This window comes from Portunus trituberculatus, chromosome 39, assembly GCF_017591435.1.
Source record: "Portunus trituberculatus isolate SZX2019 chromosome 39, ASM1759143v1, whole genome shotgun sequence".
Taxonomy (NCBI): Eukaryota; Metazoa; Arthropoda; class Malacostraca; order Decapoda; family Portunidae; genus Portunus; species Portunus trituberculatus.
In genome coordinates, this window is record NC_059293.1 from 6,837,926 (window position 1) to 6,856,355 (window position 18,430).

At 37.1% G+C, this 18,430-nt stretch overlaps 1 protein-coding gene and 1 long non-coding RNA gene across 4 annotated transcripts in view; both read left to right on the forward strand.

Annotated features, from left to right (window-relative positions):
• The window catches only part of LOC123515648 (nitric oxide-associated protein 1-like), a 267,601-nt gene that overhangs the window by 241,183 nt on the left and 7,988 nt on the right, over positions 1-18,430 (forward strand). The window lies entirely within an intron of this gene.
• On the forward strand, positions 8,487-9,692 carry LOC123515657. The gene is made up of 2 exons (XR_006677945.1): positions 8,487-9,405; positions 9,630-9,692. It is a non-coding gene; the product is annotated as an uncharacterized LOC123515657 (long non-coding RNA).

Consider the following 18,430-nt stretch of genomic DNA (forward strand, 5'->3'; position numbering starts at 1 on the left):
TAGGTTCGGTTTGTTGGAGGGAAGAGTGAGAGTGGAGTGAATGAAGTGGTTGTGGTGAGTGAAAGGAGAAAGAAGGGGGTAGAGGAGAGGAGGAGGATGGTTGTGCATAGCACACCTCAGGTGTGTGTGGTGGGTGACTCTCAGGTTAGGTATTTAGATAGCACTTTCTATGGGAAAGACAGGGATAGGAGGACAACGTGTGTATGCCTGGTGCAGGTGTGAAGGCAGTGAGTGAGGAGGTGCAGAAGAGGGTTGGGGGATGGAGAGGAGGTGTAGTAGTTTTGCACGTGGGTGGGAACGATGTCAGAGCAGGTGGGTCGGAGGAGTTAGTGGCAAGATTTCGGGAAATGTTAGGCAAGATAAGGGAGAGTGGTAGGAGGTGTGTAGTGTCAGGAATCTTGCCTTGTGTGTATGTTAGCAGGGAATGGTTGTCTAGAGCCATTGGTGTGAATGATCGGGTAAAAGGGATGTATTTACCTAATTGTATTTACCTAATTGTAACATACGGGAAAAGAGCTATGCTCGTGTTGTCCCGTCTCCATATCTATTAATGTCCAGCTTTTTCTTAAAATCATGAATATTCCTTGCGTTGACCACTTCCACGTCTAAACTATTCCATGCTTCCACCCTTCTATGAGGGAAGCTATATTTTCACATCTCTCCTATAAGTGGCCATTTTAGTTTTTCCCATGCCCTCTCGACATTCTTTCATTCCACATACACAGATCTTCCCTATCCATTTTTCCATGCCAATCATCACTCTGTATATTGCTATCAGGTCTCCCCTTTCTCTTCTGTTTTCCAGGGTGGAAGTTGCATTCTTTTCAGTCTGTCTTCATAAGTCAAATCTCTTAAGTCAGGCACCATTTTTGTTGCAGCCCTCTGTACTTTCTCTAGTTTCCTTATGTGTTTCTTTAAGTTCGGAGCCCACTGTATTATTGCATATTCAAGCCTCGGTCTTATCATTGCAGTAATTATTTTCTTCATCATTTCTTCATCTAAATATATGAACGCCACTCTTATGTTCCTCAATAAGTTCAATACTTCTCCAATTATTTTGTTTATATGTCTCTCTGGCGATAGGTCATTGGTAATTGTCACCCCAAGGTCATTTTCTTCATGACTGGTTTTTATGTCTTCATTTCCTATCTTGTATATACTCCTGATTCTTCTTTCACTCTTGCCAAACTCTATTTTCTTGCATTTTGTCGTGTTGAACTCCATTTGCCATGTACAGCTCCATTTCCATATTCTGTCTAAGTCTTCCTGGAGTAGTTCGCAATCTTTGTCACATCTCACTTTTCTTAACAATTTTGCATCGTCTGCAAATAGGCTCACATAACTGGACAACCCATCCACCATGTCATTTATGTAGACTGCGAACATTACTGGTGCCAACACTGATCCCTGTGGAACTCCACTCTCCACCAAGCCCCATTCTGATGGTCTGTCCTTAATTATTGTTCTCATTTCTCTTCCTCCCAAAAAGTCTTCCATCCATGTGTAAGGATGTGGGTGTCAGCTTTGTGGATGTATGGGATAGGTTCTATGGGCGAAGGGATTTGTATGCTAGGGATGGTGTGCATCTGAGTAGGAAGGGTGTGGATGTGCTGAGTGGATGTCTGGAGGGGGGAGTTGGGATGGAGTGTAGGGGGTGAGGTAGCAAATGCATTCCAGAAGAAAGATGCTAGACATAAATTAGATAGGATAAACAGAGATAGTGAAAAGATTAGGAAAGATTTCCAGGTGCAAATAGGAGAGAATAAGATTAGGATTCCAAATAAGGAGACAGCATCTAGGAAGGTAGCAGGACTTAAATGTTTTTATGTAAATGCCAGGAGTCTTAGGAACAAGAAGGACGAGTTATCTAGTTATATAGTTGAGGAGGACTTAGATGTTGTATGTGTCACAGAGGCATGGGTAAATGAGGAAAAGTTTAGGAAAATAGGAAAGAATATGAAGTAGATGGATACATTATGTATTTACACCAGAGAATTGGTAGGATAGGCGGAGGAGTAGTTATTTATGTAAAAATCCTTCATTTCCAGTCAGGTTAATGGTATTAAGGTAGATAACAGAGTAGAGTCCTTATGGCTGGATGTTAGAGTAAACAAAAGTAAGGTTATTAGAGTAGGAGCTTTTATAGGCCACCTAACCAGTCAGCAGATGTAGACAACCTTATGGTAGATGAGATAAATAGGGGTGTACTAGTCAGACAATTATCTTAGGGATTTTAATCTTAAGTCAGTAAACTGGGAGAGGATGGTAGGAGATGTTAGTGAAAATAAGTTTATGGAAAGTTTTCAGGATAACTATTTAGTGCAGATGGTAGATAAACCTACTAGGGGGAGGAAGGTTTTAGACATAGTACTAACAAATATTGAGCATTGTTTAAAGGAAGTTGAGGTAGGAGAGACTTTAGCAAACAGTGACCATCATATAATTAGATTTATCATTAATTCCAGTAGGGATAATATAGTGAATAAGACTAGAGTCCCAAACTATCAGAAAGGCAATTATGGTAGGTTACGTCAGTTATTAGGAGAGGTAAACTGGGAAGATAGTTTTGGAAATAAAACTGCACAGGAGATGTGGGATATTTTTAAGGTTGTAGTAAAGGGTATAGTGATGCAGTGTATCCCTTACAAAGATATAAGGCAGAGAAACAGGAAGCCATTATGGTGGACTCATGAGATAGGTAGCCAGATCAGAGAGAAGAAGAGGGCATACAGAGAGTTGCAGAAAAGTGGGAAGATGTAGATTTGATTAGGTACAGACAGGTCAGAGATGATTTGAGTAAGGTTATAAAAAAGTAAAAGGCAGGCAGAGATAAAACTAGCTAGAGCTGGGAGTAAAGATCCCAAAAATTATATAGTTATTACAAGGTCAGTGATAAAAGAAATAAGGATAGGATTGGACCAATCAGAAAAGATGGTGTAGTAGTGGATCAAAATGAAGACATACTAGAATTATTGAATGAACAATTTTCTTCAGTATTTACTAGGGAAAGAATAGGAAATCCTGTTACAAACAGTGCGACGAGTAGTTTAAGAGCTTTAGAAAATATTGATATAAAACCGGGAATTATTAGAAAATTTATTCTTGAACTAGACGATAGGAAAGCTAGTGGTCCTGATGAGCTACATGCCAGAGTACTTAGGGAGGGTGTAGACAGTATTTCTGAAGCACTTAAGTTAATCTTTGAAAGATCACTTAGGTTTGCTGAGATACCTCAGGACTGGAAGTTAGCTAATGTTACTCCAATATTTAAAAAAGGTAGGAAGGATGATGCGAATAATTATAGACCGATCAGTTTAACTAGTATAGTATGTAAGATACTAGAGAAAATCATTAAGGGTAGTATTTGGGAGCATTTAAATGAGAATAGATTAATTAGAGATACCCAACATGGCTTTAGATCAGGGAGGTCCTGTCTTACAAATTTGCTCGATATCTTAGAATATATTACCAAGGAGTTAGATGATGGAAATAGCATAGATGTTATATATCTAGATTTTAGCAAGGCGTTTGATAAGGTACCGCATAGGAGGCTAGTGTACAAATTGAGACTACATGGGATAGGGGTAGGTTAGTTGATTGGATTAGTGAATGGCTTTCTGATAGGAAACAGAGAGTAGTATTAAATGGGGCAATGTCTGAGTGGAAGGAAGTGGTTAGTGGGGTACCCCAAGGATCAGTGCTAGGACCTCTTCTTTTCTTGGTGTACATTAACGATTTAGATATAGGAATTAGTAGCAAAGTATCAAAGTTTGCAGATGATACTAAGATAGCATGTGCAGTACAGGGTGAAAAGGACAATTACAGAATACAACGAGACCTGGACAGGCTGATAGCATGGGCAGACAGGTGGCAGATGGAGTTTAATTCTGATAAGTGTCAGGTTATGCATTTAGGTAAAGACAACACAAACTTTAACTATGAGATGGAGGGATGTTGGCTAGAGGCAGTAGAGGAAGGAAAGGATTTAGGAGTAGTGATAGACAGGACTATGAAATTTTCAAAGCAATGTTTAGAAGCAAGAAATAGGGCAAATAGGATCCTGGGTTTTATAAATAGAAATGTTAGTTATAAAAGTAAGGAAGTGGTGCGTAGCTTATATAATTCCTATGTTAGGCCCCATTTAGAGTATTGCATACAGGCCTGGTCACCCCACTATAGGCAGGATATCAACATGTTAGAAGCAGTTCAGAGAAGAGCAACTAGGATGATACCAGCATTAAAGTGCCTGGAGTATAGAGATAGATTAAAGGAATTAAACATGTTTTCATTTGAGAGGAGATGTATAAGAGGATATGATAGAGTTATTTAAAATGTTCTCAGATACAAACTACATAGATGTGAGATCTTTCTTTACCTTAGAGGAGGAAATAGGACTAGAAATCATGGCAGGAAGATTAGAAAGCAAGGCTGCAGGTTAGATATAAGAAAATATTTCTTTAGTCATAGAGTGGTAGACTTCTGGAATGCATTGCCAGAGACGGTTGTAAATAGCACTAGTTTGACAATGTTTAAAAACAGATTAGATAAGCACTTAAATTTATTAGATTTATAATTATGTATAGCACTGCATGATAGTTTTTATAAGAAATTTACTATAGTTAAATAAGACATGATCCCCATGTATGGGGACCACAAATTGTAGAGGATTTCGCTGCAGGACTTAGCCCTGTTAATGGGCCAAATATTTAGAATTAGTATATAATGTATTGTGTACTTGTAAGTGTATCTTTAAGTACTGATGACGAGGTCGCTGTGCGACTGATACAGGATAACCTAGATGGGCCCTGGTGGCCCTTTGTTATCCTATTATTTATGTTATATGTTATATTATAAGGTGTTCATTAGAAACAGGGGAAGTACCAGTAGAGTGGAAGAGAGCTGAAGTGGTGCCCATTTATAAGGGAGGCAGTAAGGAAGAGCCTCTTAACTATAGACCTGTGTCTCTAACAAGTGTGGTCGGTAAGATTTGTGAGAGGGTGATAAAGAAATATTGGATACGGTTCCTGGAGGATCATAAGTTATTATCGGATCATCAATTTGACTTCAGGAAAGGGAGGTCATGTGTAACAAATCTACTGAGCTTTTATTCAAGAGTGATTGACAAAATACAAGAGAGAGAGGGATGGATGGACTGTGTATATTTGGATTTAAAGAAAGCTTTTGACAAGGTACCTCACATGAGACTGTTATGGAAATTAGAGATTTATGGAGGACTGAAAGGAAAAGTGTTAAAGTGGATGGAAAACTACTTGAGATGGAGGAGATGAGAACGGTAATAAGGGATGCAAAGTCGGACTGGTTGGTGGTGGAGAGTGGAGTCCCACAAGGCTCAGTGCTGGCACCAATACTTTTCCTTGTATATATTAATGACATGCCAGAGGAGTAAACAGTTATATTAATTTGTTTGCGGATGATGCGAAGTTGTGTAGGTGTGTGAAGAGTGAAGAAGATTGTGAAATTTTACAGGCAGATCTGGATAAGATTTGGGAGTGGAGCAAGAGGTGGCAAATGGAATTTAATCTGAGCAAAAGTCATGTGATGGAGATGGGAAGAATGGAAGACGGCCAAGAGGGTCATATAAGATGGGTGAAGAAGTAGTGTTGAAAAAGGTGGAAAAGGAAAAGGATTTGGGAGTGATAATACAAGACCATGGGCAGTTTGAGGCTCATATTGATAAGATGTTTGGAGAAACGTATAATTTGATAAAAATATTGGATTAGCCTTCCATTATATGGATAAAGATATGATGAAGAAATTAATTAGTACGGTAATTAGACCAAGATTGGAATATGCTGGAGTGGTTTGGTCCCCTTATAAAAGAAGCATATAAGGAAGTTGGAGAGATTGCAGAGAATGGCAACAAAAATGGTTCCGGAATTGGCAGAAATGACCTATGAGGAGAGATTAAAAGAAATGAATTTGCTTACCTTGGAACAAAGAAGAGAAAGAGGAGATTTAATACAGGTTTATAAGCTGTTAAACGGACTGGATGAAGTGGATAATGAGCAAATGATGTTGAGAGAGGAAAATTTAAATAGAACTACAAGATCGCATAGTAAAAAGATAGCCAAGGGAATATGCTTGAAGGATGTGAAGAAATATAGTTTCCCACAAAGATGTGTGGAGGTGTGGAATGGTTTGAGTGAGGAGGTGGTGTCAGCGAGGAGTGTGCATAGTTTTAAAGGAAAGTTGGATGCGTGTAGATATGGAGACGGGCCACAGTATGATACCCAGGCCCTGTAAAATTACAACTAGTTGAATACACATATACAATATATATATATATATATATATATATATATATATATATATATATATATATATATATATATATATATATATATATATATATATATATATATATATATATATATATATATATATATATATATATATATATATATATATATATATATATATATATATATATATATATATATATATATATATATATATATATATATATATATATATATATATATATATATATATATATATATATATATATATATATATATATATATATATATATATATATATATATATATATATATATATATATATATATATATATATATATATATATATATATATATATATATATATATATATATATATATATATATATATATATATATATATATATATATATATATATATATATATATATATATATATATATATATATACAGTAAGGTCTCGGTTTACGTCAGAGTTACGTTCCTGAAACATGATGTAAGTCGATTTTGCACGTAACTCAAGTTTCCGTACATTTCAAAGCATATTATGGAGTTTTCAACCAATCATTATTTATGGTCATTCAGGTGAGTTAAAGGTTATATTGTTATATTATTTACAACTATGTAGGAATATGAAACACAAGCTTGTTTTTTTTGTTGATTAGGGCCACGAACGCGAAGGACTGCAGGTTGCCTAGAGGGGTGGACGCCTGAGGCTGCCAGAAGGGTGGGCATGTCGAATGTTGTGATGCCCAGGGTGGACAGCTGGGAGCGTAGTGCAGTGCGGTGGGAGTAGAAGCGTGGGCAGCGGGGCAGGAAATGCAATAGAAAAGGGCAATAGGGATCAGCAGACAGGCGCAGACGGTGCAAGTCAGCTGCGAGTGTCCTGTAGCCCAGACGAAGGCTCCAGAGTTGTTATTGTTGTGATAGGTGTGCGAGCCCTGAAGATCGTCAACCTCCCCGTTGTCATGGTAACGGGCTTCCCATTTTCTTCTTCCCTCCCTCACACACAGCTGCTGCCTCCCTTCTCATGTCTTTTAATTATGTCCTCTTTTTCTTTTAGCGTAATGGTTTTCCTTTTCTTAGCATCACTGCTGTCACTAAGAAGTTTTCTCTTTCGTGCCATTGAGCAAGATACTAAGAACTTGATTCAGTAAACGCAGAAGTAGGATAACACTCTTGCCAGGGGCGACGGTGTGGTGGAACTGAGGCATGGTGTTATTGTATTCAAGTGTGAGGCGGGCAGTGTGGCGGGCAACCACCAACAATAACAATAAATCCCGCACTTTACGATTTATAAATTTTCAATTTTTTTAATCTTAAATTGCCTTATAGTGGACTGACGTAACTACGAGTTTGGCGTAACTGAGACACGTAACCCAGGACTTTACTGTATATATATATATATATATATATATATATATATATATATATATATATATATATATATATATATATATATATATATATATATATATATATATATATATATATATATATATATATATATATATATATATATATATATATATATATATATATATATATATATATATATATATATATATATATATATATATATATATATATATATATATATATATATATATATATATATATATATATATATATATATATATATATATATATATATATATATATATATATATATATATATATATATATATATATATATATATATATATATATATATATATATATATATATATATATATATATATATATATATATATATATATATATATATATATATATATATATATATATATATATATATATATATATATATATATATATATATATATATATATATATATATATATATATATATATATATATATATATATATATATATATATATATATATATATATATATATATATATATATATATATATATATATATATATATATATATATATATATATATATATATATATATATATATATATATATATATATATATATATATATATATATATATATATATATATATATATATATATATATATATATATATATATATATATATATATATATATATATATATATATATATATATATATATATATATATATATATATAACTAAGGTAGCTACAGCAGCATCTTTAATGGGCCAAACGTTTCGACATTTCATCTTATGTCATCATCAGTGGTCTAAAATAAAATAAAACAATAAAACAAATATAAGTATAAAAGAATAAAGTAAAATACAAAGAGAATTACAATGGTAAAAATTCACACTATCATAAGTGGGTATGCTGACAGAGTATTGTTGAGGGATGGCTTTACTTGGGAAATATATAGGGATTCCAGTATTCTTAAACTGTGTCTATTACAGGTGGCGAGGATACGTTGGTGATTTTTAAGGAAGCATCACATGCAGACCATTTCCTACATTACCTTAACTCACAACATGACAATATCAAGTTCACTATGGAATCTGAAATAGACTCACAAATCCCCTTCCTTGACCTAAACATCACAAAAATCAATGGTAGACTTTCCACCTCTATTTATCGTAAACCTACATTTTCTGGCCTCGGTATTAGTTTTTTCAGCTTTTGCAGTTTCCGGTTCAAAATCAATTCAGTCCGTACCCTCTTACACCGTGCCTTTGCTCTGTCTTCTTCTTACCTAAATTTCCATAATGAAGTTACTTTCCTAAAAGATGTTTTCTATAACAATGGCTTCACCACCAACCTGTTTGAGAAAACTCTGAATAACTTTCTCCAAAGTAAATACCTTCTTAAACATCCAATTACCACTGTTGCCAAAGAAACAATCTATTTACGTATTCCATTTTTAGGTGAGGTTTCCAAGAAATTAGAAAGGGGTCTATATGAAAAACTTACAAAATATTATCCTGATAAACATTTTCGTATTGTGTCTACAAATAGTCTATGTATAGGTAGTTTTTTCCACTTTAAGGACACTCTGCCAACTGCCTTACGCTCGTCGGCTGTTTATTGTTTCACTTGTCCCAGCTGCCAGGCTGAGTATGTGGGTAGCACCTTGCGCTCACTTATAAACCGAGCCAGCGAGCATTTAGGCCAGTCTGCCAGAACAGGGCGCCCGCTACACAACGCCCCATTTTCCGCGATACGGGACCACTGCCTCTCATGTAAGGTTCAACCCAATCTCAGTCATTTCCGTATCCTCGCCACCTGTAATAGACACAGTTTAAGAATACTGGAATCTATATATTTCCCAAGTAAAGCCATCCTCAACAATACTCTGTCAGCATACCCACTTATGATAGTGTGAATTTTTACCATTGTAATTCTCTTTGTATTTTACTTTATTCTTTTATACTTATATTTGTTTTATTGTTTTATTTTATTTTAGACCACTGATGATGACATAAGATGAAATGTCGAAACGTTTGGCCCATTAAAGATGCTGCTCGTAGCTACCTTAGTTATTGCTTTCCTGCTGAAAATACGATTTCCCAGAAATCAACCTGTTTCGGATATATATATATATATATATATATACAGTATATATATATATATATATATATATATATATATATATATATATATATATATATATATATATATATTGTGATGGGCACCATCTTAATCCCCTTTAATTTATTATTTCATTATATGTGTAGCCTATGGCTACCCAGCAAGGGCCCCTCGGGCTGTTCTGCTGAGCAGACAACCCGCCTCCCTCTCTCCACCATTTTGTGTGCCTGCAAGCTTCACATCAGTAACCAGCCAGTCTTCAGCGGAGGTGGACACGTGCGCTCTTGGTTTCTGGCACAGGGTGGAGACACGTGTTGCTGGGCTGTTCTGGGTGCTCGCCAGTATCGGTCTGAGAGTTGTGCCCTCCTGTTGAGTAGCTGGCTTGCTACTGGATGAACCGTTACTGCTAGAGCAACGGGCTTGTTGCTCTAGGAGAAGTGTAGTTGGTTTGGCTGCACTTCTGTTTTGCGTCCATCCTGTATTGTGGCGGCAACGCGTGGGAGAGACGCGGCATTGTCTCGTCCTGTTTGTCGTTGTGGTGGTCGTGGTCACCAGTGAGTTTGGTGGGCGGCTGGGTGCCCCCACGATCTTTTGTGTAGTATCAGTGGTATACTGTTTAGAGTACCGGCCAGTCTTCAGCGGAGTTAACACGTACGTTCTCAGCACAGTAAGAGACACGTGTGGCTGGACTGTGCGTTACCAGTACTCGTTAGTCATCGGTCTGGGAGTTGTGCCTTACTGTTGAGTAGCTGGCTTGCTACTGGGTAGACCGTAACTGTTAGAGCAACGGGCTTGTTGCTCTGGGAGAGGTGTAGTAAGTTTGGCTGCATTTCTCGTGCGTTCGTCCACTCGGGTGGAGCGACGCGGAGGGACGTGTTATTGTTTCGTCCTGTTTTTGCTGTTGGTGGTTGTAGTCACCAGTGTGATTTGGTGGGTGGCTATGTGCCCCCACCATCTTTTGTATTGTTTCAGTAGTATACTGTATTGTAGTGGTAGTAGCCACGCACACTATTGAATGCTGAGAGGCTTCATGTCGGCCAGTGGTGCGTAATTGTCGTCCGCCAGACTTGTCTGCGACGAGTATTTGGACTCAGTGTATAGCTGGTGTCACCCGTAGGTGGTGTCTGGGCTTGTGTGTACATCACCGGATGTGCTGTACACATCATATATTGCAGTAGTAGTAGGCCAGGAATGTCAGTCTGACAGGTGTTAGTAAGCACTTGTTGTAGTAGGATAGTATAGTAATATAATATACCGCACGCGTTGTTCCGGTCTGTGACTTATCACAGTCTGTGGACAAGGCGGGTGGAGAGGCATTAATACTTCATAGAGAAGTGGGTGGAATTATCCTTGTGGGCGGTTTCTCTAGGGGGTATTAAGGCCTCGCCCTGTTACACATAACATCTACCATTTATAAATTCTACTTGATTGGGTACAGGAGGAGAAGGAGTTGCTGAGGAGATTCCCTTACAGTGGGGGAAATTATACACTGTTGGCGACCTTGAAAGAACCTGAGGGTTATGGCAGCTGTGAGTTATAGTAGTGGGGACTCTGTGGAGTGTTTTATAATTCCCACTGTACTGACCGTAACAAAGTTGGCGATTTTGCCAGAATAACACTCTAGTGAGCTGTAGCAGTTAACCGCAGCCGTGTGGCGTGCGTAACAATATATATATATATATATATATATATATATATATATATATATATATATATATATATATATATATATATTATATATATATATATATATATATATATATATATATATATATATATATATATATATATATATATATATATATATATATATATATATATATATATATATATATATATATATATATATATATATATATATATATATATATATATATATATATATATATATATATATATATATATATATATATATATATATATATATATATATATATATATATATATATATATATATATATATATATATATATATATATATATATATATATATATATATATATATATATATATATATATATATTATATATATATATATATATATATATATATATATATATATATATATATATATATATATATATATATATATATATATATATATATATATATATATATATATATATATATATATATATATATATATATATATATATATATATATATATATATATATATATATATATATATATATATATATATATATATATATATATATATATATATATATATATAGTGTCCTGTTGGACCAGTATAAATGGTTTGCGTTTCTCCACCTTGAAGACTGTAGCTATACATTTTTGTCGTAACCATAGTGTTCATCCAGATCCTGACTTATACCTAGCCAATAAACGTCTCTCATGTGTGGAGGCGACACGATATCTTGGACTGGTTTTTGACCACCGTCTCACCTGGGTCCCCCATTTCCATTCTCTCAAGGTGTCTTGTAGGGCGGCACTATCCCTTCTTCGCATTTTAAGTCACACTTCTCGGGGTGCGGACAGGGACACTGCTGCTTCTTCACCAAACACTTATCCTTCCCAAGCTGGAATACGGTTGTGAGATCTACTCCTCTGCAACGGAGGCACGGTTGCGCATGCTGGACTCTGTGCATCAGGCTGGGGTCCACCTGGTTACGGGTGCATTTCAGACTCTCCAGTTCCTAGCCTCTTGGTGGATGCTGGCTTCTGGCTGCTGGACCTCCAGCACCAGTCTTTGCTGCTCCGATGTTAGTTTCACATCTACCGTCTTCCTGATTCTGTTCCTTGTGTATCAGCATTGCGAGACTCGCGTTCACAGGCATATATCACTTGACCTAGTCTCCCTAAACCTTTTGGCTTTTGAGGTGCCTCTCTCATGATGGATTTGTCTATCACCCCCACACCTGTCTACTCTTTCCAATTCCCTCGAGTTGGTTACTGGCAGCTTCCTGTTGTCTCGTTATGCCCTTCTGCCATGGATGGCAAGAAGGATCTCCTGCCAGCCCTGTCCCACACACAGTTTTTAGAACACTATTCTACCCATTCTGAAGCCATCCCTGTCTTTACTGATGATTCCAATTCCGATGCAGGTGTTGGGTTTAGTGTGGTTTTTCCCTCCTTCTACCAGACTGGAAGCCTTCCTGCAGTGGCATCTGTCTTTACTGTGGAGCTGTCTGCCATAGTTCTTGCTTTATAGATAATTTTCACTCTCCTGGTTTCTTCTTTTACAATTTTTAGTGACTCTCACAGTGCTCTTACTGCTCTCTCCTCTATTGTTTCCCTTCACTCATCGGTTTTATCAGCTTTGGAGTGGCTATATTTGCTCACAAAAAGAGGATATTGTGTTGGGTTCTGCTGGGTCCCTGGTCACGTTGGTGTTCCTGGGAATGAACACGCAGACGGCCTTGCTAAAGAGGCAGCAAGTCACGCTCCATTCCCTGCCCCTGTCCCGTTTAGAGATGTATTCCAGTCCATTCATCTGGCGATTGTTGCAAGTGGCAGAGGAGGTGGCAAACAAGTGTTGCCACCTCGAAAATGGGAGAGATCACCACTTCCGTTCGCCATGACTGAACATTACTTGAGCCTTCCATCTCCTGAATCTCATGCACTTTATATCTCTGCCCGAAATCATGCCAAGTCTGTTCTTCAACTTGCCAAACACTCTTTCATAAATAGGAAATGTCAAAATCTTTCAAACTCAAACTCTCCTCGTGACTTCTGGCATCTAGCCAAAAACATCTCAAATAACTTCACTTCTTCATCTTTCCCTCCTTTATTTCATCCTGATGGCACCACTGCCATCTCTTCTGTCTCTAAAGCTGAACTCTTTTCTCAAACCTTTGCTCACAACTCCACCTTGGACGATTCTGGGCTTGTCCTCCTCTCCTCCTCCCTCTGACTATTTCATGTCTACAATCAAAATTCTTCGTAATGATGTTTTCCATGCCCTTGCTGGCCTAAACCCTCGGAAGGCTTATGGACCTGATGGGGTCCCTCCTATTGTTCTCAAAAACTGTGCTTCTGTGCTTGCACCTTGCCTGGCCAAACTCTTCCAACTTTGTCTATCGACTTCTACCTTTCCTTCCTGCTGGAAGTTCGCCTACATTCAGCCTGTTCCTAAAAGGGTGACCGTTCTAACCCCTCAAACTACCGTCCTATAGCTTTAATCTCTTGCTTGTCTAAAGTTTTTGAATCTATCCTGAATAGGAAGATTCTCAAACATCTGTCACTTCACAATCTTCTGTCTGATCGCCAGTATGGCTTCCGTCAAGGTCGCTCTACTGGTGATCTTCTGGCTTTCCTTACTGAGTCTTGGTCATCCTCTTTAGAGATTTCGGTGAAACTTTTGCTGTTGCGTTAGACATATCAAAAGCTTTTGATAGAGTCTGGCATAAAGCTTTGATTTCAAAACTGCCCTCTTACGGCTTCTATCCTTCTCTCTGCAACTTTATCTCATGTTTCCTTTCCGACCGCTCTATTGCTGCTGTGGTAGACGGCTACTGTTCTTCTCCTAAACCTATTAATAGTGGTGTTCCTCAGGGTTCTGTCCTGTCACCCACTCTCTTTCTATTATTCATTAATGACCTTCTTAACCAAACTTCTTGCCCTATCCACTCCTACGCTGATGATACCACCCTACATCTTTCCACGTTCTTTCAGAGACGTCCAACCCTTCAGGAAATTAACAGATCACGCGGGACGCCACGGAACGCCTGACTTCCGATCTTTCTAAAATTTCCGATTGGGGCAGAGAAAATCTAGTAGTTTTCAATGCCTCAAAACTCAATTCCTCCATCTATCAACTCGACACAACCTTCCAGACAACTATCCCTCTTCTTCAATGACACTCAACTGTCTCCTCTTCCACAATGAATATCCTCGGTCTGTCCTTTGCTCATAATCTTAACTGGAAACTTCACATCTCATCTCTTGCTAAAACAGCTTCTATGAAGTTAGGTGTTCTGAGGCGTCTCCGCCAGTTTTTCTCGCCCTCCAACTGCTTACTCTGTATAAGGGCCTTATCCGTCCCTGTATGGAGTACTCTTCGCATGTTTGGGGGTTCCAGTCACACAGCTTTGCTTGATAGGGTGGAATCGAAAGCTCTTCGTCTCATCAACTCCCTCCTCTGACTAACTGTCTTCAGTCTCTTTCTCACCGCCGAAATGTTGCATCCCTTTCTATATTTTATCGCTATTTTCATGGTAACTGTTCTACTGATCTTGCTAACTGCATGCCTCCCCTCCTCCTGCAGCCACGCTGCACAAGGCTTTCTTCTTCCTCTCGTCCCTATTCTGTCCAACTCTCTAATGCAAGAGTTAACCAGTACACTCAATCATTCATCCCTTTCACTGGTAAACTCTGGAACTCCCTCCCTGCATCTGTATTTCCAAATTCCTACAACTTGTCTTTTAAGAGGGAGGTATCGAGGCAATTGCTCTCCTAATTCTGGCTGACAGTTTTGGCACTTTTTGTACTCTTTGGAGAGCCAGCGCTCAAGTGGGCTTTTTTCTAACTTCCTTTTTTTTTGCCCTTAGCTGGCCTACTTCCCTACATAAAAAAAAAAAAAAAAAAAAAAAGTACACCCACATCTGTGACCGCCGTAAACATATTGTATTAGCGCAGCTAAAAATAGGTCACATGTATCTTACACAAAGATATTTGTTGACCAGAGACCCTCAACCCTACTGTGATGACTGCCTGGTGCCGCTTACCATGCGTGGCACCTCCTGGTCGAGTGCTTTAGTTTTATTGATTTACGACACCGCTACCTCTGCCGATGTCGCGGTAGAGTTTAGGTACTTGGAAGCTGGCGTTCTCCCCAATGTGTGAATTATTTTATTTTATTATATGTATTTTAATGTTTTATTTAGTTTTATTGTATTTTTAGTATTTTGTTAATTTTAATTGTATTATTTAATTACTTTTAGTTAGTGTTTTATAAACTATATTGTCTTAATTAAAAATTGTAGTGGCGCCATATGACCTTCGATGTTGCAGTGCCTAACTTAAATCCATCCATCCATCCCTACTGCCCCTTAGCCTCGGGAAGGACATCATCTGATAGAATACATGGCAATTGAAAAGTAATTAGAAACATTTTTTTGTTTATTTCTTTTTTGCAGTACTTTACTTCTTTTTTTTTTTATGATTGTTTTCATGTATTTTTATTTCTTTAGGGGTGACTTTTGACGTGCTGGAACGCATTCCCTATTATTACATGTTATAATGGGTTCAGTATATAGTAAATTCGATATGTGGTAAGGTTTTGAGGAATGCATATGTAATATATAACGAGGACTTACTGTATATATCTATATATATATATATATATATCGCGGCTCTCAAAACGAACGGGCGTATCTCAGTTTTTGGCAAAATTGAGATATTAACACCACCAGAATGCTTGTGCCGAGATCTATCGAACTGTCAAAGTGGCGTATGTCAAAGTGCATTAGTTTTTGAGATACCAAGTCTTTCATCATATACGTATCTCAAAACAAGATGAATAGTTGCATGGCAAAGAGGCGTACGTTTAGATACGCCCATTTGTTACGAAAAGGATATACGCTGTCATTATGATGAGTGGGCGTATGCCAAGATACGCCTGTTTGTGTTAACTCAAAAGGTATATTGTATCAATTTTAATGTAGATACCCATACGTTCCATGTTCAAGCCGTTTTCTTTTTTATGATAATTCACCGAAGAAAACTGCGATAATGTCGTCTTCAAAACACAAAGCCAAGGGTGGGTCGAGAGTTCTGTTGCTCTTAAATTAGGTAAGTTTTGGGGCTTTTTCAGTTCTCATTGAGAGTTGTGCTTATCATCAGTTACTCTATATATACTGTAGAAGAAGATGGTGATAACAAAAAGTTAGATAAAATCTGTACATTGAATATTTGACAAAACAAAGCAGTGTAAGGTGTTAACTGCCGTATGTAACCATTACGCTGTGACAAAAAACATGAGATACACCCCTTCGACCTGGCAGTTCAGGCTAAAGAACTGAAATACATCCTTTCGACTAAAACTTCACATTATAAAAGAAATGTAAGTCACAAATCAAACAGGCGTATCTGTGGCGTAACTAAACGCTCACATTAAAAAAAAAACTTTAGGTTACAAGACGAACAGGCGTATCATCTTCTCTCCCCTAAAAATACCTAAAAACTTCATTCAATGACAACCTGAGTTTATGCATTAAAAAATTCAATGTTTCGTCTACATATGGAAGTTCATTGCACCTAAATACCTTTAAAACTGTTCTAGTAGTGAATGAAAGCATTTGGTAAAAAACTTTAGATCGCTCTCCTGAAAAATCGAGAAATCTGAGATACGCCTGTTCGCTTTTGAGAGTCATATATATATATATATATATATATATATATATATATATATATATATATATATATATATATATACATATATATATACGTATATATATTCATGTACAGGCAAGCCCCGCTTATAGAAGGGGTTACGTTCCTAAAAACCCTTTGTTAAGCGAAACTTTGTTAAGCGAACCGATTATAACAAGTTTAACCCCTGGCTTGAACTTCCATTGAGAGTAAACAAACTGAGAGTGCATCATAGTACAGTGAAAGGTTTAATGAAAGTAAAAATTATGAAGTTAAACATTTAGGCAGTTTAAGTCATTATAATGTACACCAATGTATGTATGTACATAGCTTTATAATGTTGATGATCTTAAATTTATGAAGGGAGGGAGAGTGAAACGGGAAAGACACTAACTGGCCACCTGTGGAATGTAAACAAAGGGCGCATCATTGTATCACATACAAAACTTATGAACCACATTTCCACAAGGCTTTCCATTTTATCCATTGTAGAGTCACAAATTCAGGTGGTTCTTTAAGCTTGCATGGAAGATACGGTCTCATCAGCCTTCTTAATAGACTTGAAAATAGTAGAGACAGTAGACGGAGTCAAGATGGTGCTGAGCAATGCTATTAGTTTTCTGGCCTCTCGTGTCTGTGAATAATATCCAGCTTCACTTTGAGAGTAAGAGACTTCCTGGTCTTCTTAGCAACACTAGGTGACATTGCAGGGCATTTTGGTGGTAAATTGAGCAAGGGAAAATGAGGTGCTGCTGACGCTGTTATTGTTTTGAACAGGGGGAGTGATTGGTGTGCATGTTGTCCACGAGAGGCGCTGGTGTATTCAAAAGCCTGTCAACTTGTGTGATATGGCGGGCCTTTCAAATTTGGATAAAATTATATGGATAAAACTTTGTTAAAGCGAGTTTGGTGTTTGTTAAATGAGCAGATGGTAGTAAAATTAAGCCTTCATTATAGCGAAATTTCGTTGTGTGAACCTTCGTTAATTGGGGTTGCCTGTATATAACTTTTCTAAAAGGAACTTCATAGCTCATTAAAATTAACTCAGTCAGTCCCTTTGATCTACCACACCACAGAATGCCCAAGAGTCACTCATGATGACTGCTGTGCCATAGAACATCAGGCCATACTGTGTCAGTGGAACCCACAATGTGGTATGACTGTTGTTATTTGTGGTAGGGCAGCATCTGAGATCTCACTCAGATGAAAATTAGTAATGGATGGCTAAGTTGTCCATAATATGGCTGGGATGTATTCTCAACTATTCCATTGTCTCCAAGATATTGCATGCACTGTTGTCTTTCTCTGAGTAAATTTACTGTCCATGCAGATGGTGTAA